This window comes from Acyrthosiphon pisum, chromosome X, assembly GCF_005508785.2.
Source record: "Acyrthosiphon pisum isolate AL4f chromosome X, pea_aphid_22Mar2018_4r6ur, whole genome shotgun sequence".
NCBI classification, from domain to species: domain Eukaryota; kingdom Metazoa; phylum Arthropoda; class Insecta; order Hemiptera; family Aphididae; genus Acyrthosiphon; species Acyrthosiphon pisum.
The window spans coordinates 87,452,974-87,458,142 of record NC_042493.1 but is presented as its reverse complement, the minus strand read 5'-3'; positions in this window follow the sequence as shown (position 1 = coordinate 87,458,142).

Sequence of the window (5,169 nt, the reverse complement as noted above, 5' to 3'; positions counted from 1 at the left end):
CGAAGCATTTTTACTGCTCCAAAAGTTGTCGTCAGACACAAAAAAAAAAAAAAAAACACACATCATTGTAAAATCAATACATTCATCACTTCGTTCAGAATCTAAAATAAAAATATTCCAATAAAAAACACAAACATTTCTGTTTTTTATCTTGATAACATAATTTGTGTATATTTATATATTTCATTAAGCTGTAAATTATATATTATGCGAGTTGCAATTATATAAATGTTTTTAATAAAATTAATAATTTTAAATTACAAATTTACAATTGTTATGTTTTAATGTAATATAACTTATAATACCTATATATGAAGGTCATGTATTCATCTTCACGTATTATGACATTCAATTTCTATACGATATAAAAAAATATATTTGTTAAATTATTAATTTGAGATGAGTATAGTTTAAATTAGTAAATAATAGGTAAAGTAAAAGTAAAAGGGTATACAGCGTACATTATGATAAAAGTTCAATAAAATTGTTTTTTATAATTTAAAAATTAGAAACTAGAAAGACACATTCACTCTTTATGTGATTTACATACTAATTAAAAAAAAATAGATTAACTTTTTTTAAACTGAGTTAAGTTAATATTTTTTTCTATATTAACTTTTAACCTATCGAGTTAAATTTATAATTTGTTAACTGTTAATTTTTAACCTATCGATCTTGTGTCCTCTTAACTTAACTTAACTTGAGTTATTTATTTTCATTAACTTGCCCACCTTTGTCAAATTTATTGGAAAATGTAAGCTTTATATTGCTTGTTTTATTATTAAATTATTTGATAGAACCGACTTCCTACTAATGTAGCCACTTATATAATATTATAATATATTTTGATAAAATATCTTTAAAAATGTATTTTTAATTACTATTATGTACTTAACTGATTTGTTCCTAAATTGTTTATAACTACTCAGACACCCAGTACCCACATGGTACATATCTACTATTTTCTTTTAATCAATTTTAATTAATTAATTTTAACTGTATCTTGTATAGTATATGATATAATTTGCCATCTATTAAATACAAACTTATTTAATACATATTTTATTTTTCTTAGGTTAATTCAGAACTTGCATTTAAAACTAATGTTCTAGTAGAAAAAAATGATGTGTCAACTGTTGCCAGTATTAATATGGATGACGTTAGTCTCGATGTCAGCAATGTCCAAAATATACTTTTATTGGAGAATGTAAGTTAATGAATAATTTTAATTATTGGATAATATATAAAACTATTTTCCCTCTATCATATAAATACAAATTTATAAACACTTATTCAAGATGCAATACAATTTTTACCGAATAATATTGAAATTGATACATTAACTTTGCAGTGTGAACTGGAAGTGCTCTACAATCAATGTCAAAATAAAAGCACTATGAGTGATCTAGCAATAGTTTCCCATGAATTAAAAACTGCTTTGACATTAGCCAATCTATTATGCCGCTTATCGTGAACAGCACCTGTAACCGTTGCTGGCAATAAGAGGTCATTTAGCAAATTTGAAATAGTCAAAAACTTGAAAAACTATTTAAGAACAACCCAAGAAGACTCTACATTAAACAATTTGATGTGGCTTTCTTCTGAAAAAGATTTTTTTAAATGAAATGGCTCAAAATGGGAAACTCTAAAAAAAAGAAGAATATTGATAAATTGAAATAAATAAATTTAATAAATTTAATATTTATAAGAAAATGAGTCATTTTTATTAATTACTTTGTTTTGTTTTTTTTTTTTTTGTCATTGTTTATTATTTTATTGCAAATGTGGTACTTACCTAATGGGATAATTGATATCTTGTATATTATAAGAGCTTGAATTTTTAATTTACTTAAATAATTAAAACATTTTAACAGTTTAATGATGCAAAAATTAATATAACCTACTGCTATACAGTTGTACTAATGCCAATACCTGGTAAAATAAATTACACTAATCACAATAATATCATCAAATGAACTAATTAATATAATAATATTATAGGCTGCCAGCTGTCTTCACTCAGAATCGGTTTTTGTATACTGTACATCAAAGCAATACCCACTTATCTGCTTTTTTGTTTCGTATTTATAATTTTAAAATTTGGTCATAAAGTTATATTTTTCAATGCTTCAAAGAACTTTTAACATTTTAATTAATGCGCAAATGACACAATACCTAAAATCCATATATACTAAAAAGTGCTGAAAAATAACTTGACAATAAAAATAGTTGTATAATTATTGTAATAATAGTTACCTATTAAGTAGGTAAAGAATGTATTTATGATTTATCAATAGTTTAATTAAAATATTTCACTCGTTATAAACGTACAAACATTTTAAAATACTACAAAAAATGAAAAAAAAACTAAATGTATTTTTAAATACTTTTGAAAGACAGTAGTTATTCGAATACATATATCAAATACAATTAATGACAGCATTGACTGGTGTTTGGCCAAGTATTTAAATACGTATTCTGAAGGTACATTTGAAAAGTATTTCTAAAAAGACTATAACAAAGGGTTCTTTTTTTCTAATCCGTCAAAAATCATAAAATCACGAAAACACGGCATAATTTTCAAAAAGTCACTGAACTGTTTGGATCAGTTGACAACGGTGGCCACAAAGTGAATAAAGTGAAGAAAACATGTAAAAATAAAACAGCATAAGTAACAGGAACACATGCAGTGGTGACTGTTGAATGAATAACTCCACCGTCGTCCACCGTCGACGATTCAGCCGCCGACGTCAATACCGAAGACCGAGTAGCGGCAATTCAATGCGACCCTGGTACCACTGAGTCAGTTTTGACTTCATTTCGTTGCTTAGCATCATTACTATCAATAATAAAATTGTCACAGAAAATCGTCGACCTAACACTCGACGACTTCGACTTCGTAACAACTAGGTAAAAAACTTTTCTTTTTATATCTAAGATTTTAAAATTTAATACAAGATTTCTCATAAGTGTGTCTACCTAGTGTGTCTATCTTTATCAACAAAAAAATTGTCTACCGGAAAATTAAATTAAATTTTTATAAGCGTTTGAAGTTCGATTTTACACAACATTCATTTGTATATAACATTTATACAACATTTACTCGATTTCTCATAGAGCGCTTTATTTATTTTGTTTTAATTCAAAAATAAATAACCTTAGATACTTGGAAATTACACCATATGTTTATTTTATTATTTTCTATACTTCATAAAATTTTCAAAATATTTTGACTCGTTTGAAGTTGTTTACGGACAATTTTCAATTTTTTTAGTTTTTTTTCTGTAAATGTCAATAAAATGTTATTGGGTCAAAAATAAAAATGCTTGAACATTTTGTACACAATTTAACCGTAAACATCTCTAATTTCTAAATATGCGATAAAAACAAAAAAATATTATAGTTATGTTTAGAACTTTGATAAGTTAATAGTGAATACCTAATGTTGATAGTTGATTCAATGATACGTCATACGTATTAATGTATTATAACTACAATACTACAATAGCTACAAATTACAATATAGAATATTTAGATATCCTTGTCCATTGAGACTCGAATGTATTTATTCCAATCTATAGCTTATTTAGATCTCTGTAAGACTGTAAATATTATAGCCTATAGGTAATAGGTATATTATTATTAAAAATATATACTTACGTATGTTGGGATGTTCCATATAATATAAACAATATAGGTAATATAATATATATAACATTGTGACATTTATAATATTATATTTTTAAGTCACTGGAGAAAAAATTAATTTATTACGATAAAACGAAAAAATATTATGAAGAATCTATAATCTATAGATATATGATTATGAATGCCATTGCCGCCTATAAATTTGTCAAAAATTGAACTTAAAATGCTTAAAAAAAAAATTGTGACTAAGTATTTTTAATAAATTTCAACTGCCATATTAGGACCCTTGTATCAATTTTTCAAGCTTTTTTACCCAACGAATACATTTGTATTGAAATTTATAGAAAAAAAAAAATTGTAAACAAGTAAAAACTGAAAATATCCGTAAACAGCTTAAAACATGTAAAATTAATTTGTAAGTATTAAGTTGTATAGTGTATAGAAAATTCTAATATAAACATTCAGTCAAAATGTCATGTTTTAAAAAGTGATGACAGACACAAAATATAAAAAGCAGGTAAGTGGATGTCCCTCTGCTGTACAGTAGTGGGTCACTGTATAATGGATAGTATTAAATTTGAATTCAATGATAAAATATCACTGTATAAGAAAAACGATTCTGAGCGGAGACGGTATGTCAATCTAGTATGAGATATAATATTATTATCTACTAATCTATGGTATTATAAAAAAAAAAATGACCTATAATAGGTATCTATAATAAATTCCAAATTAACCATATCACAATATCCATTAGGTAGGTACTTATAACGCGTTATACATCAACAATAAACCGTGGTCCTATCATAGATATAATATAATAGTATACTTTAGAAGTTTCAAGTACCCACGAATAGTATTATACAATCACAACAAAATAACTAAAATAGTAATTTCCTCCAAATCTGAACTTAAAATTACTATAAAAATAAACTGTGCTTCTTTATTTTTTTTAGATTTTTTGGTAACAGAATTAACTACAGAATTAAGTAACAGAATTTTATCGTATATATAAAATGCTAATATAAACATGTAGTGAAATTTTCAAGTATCTGCAGTCATTCATTTTTTAATAACAACAAAATAAGAAAATCGTTATATGAGAAATCAAGTGAATATCAAATGTTGTAAAAATATGAATTTCAAAAAATTTAATTTGACTTTCTTGTAGAAATTTTTTTTTTGAAAAAGGTAGACTGACTTATGAGGAATCTTGTATTACATTTTCAAATCTTAGATTTAAAAAGAAAATTTTTCATGAATTTCTAACTCAAAATAATTTGTAAATTTTCGTCATTTTTACGTTTTTTCTCAATATTTGAACTTTAGATAGGTACTTATAAAAAAAAATTGTGACTATGGGTTTTTAATTTTTTTCATCTGTCTTAGAAACAATATTATAGGAACCTTTCTGTAATAACTTAAAAATAAGAAGAAATATAAATACGACTCCTGTCGATAAATATATTTAATTCAGATGTTAAGATATTAAAATTAAGCTATTACCTTCCTCCAGATGTT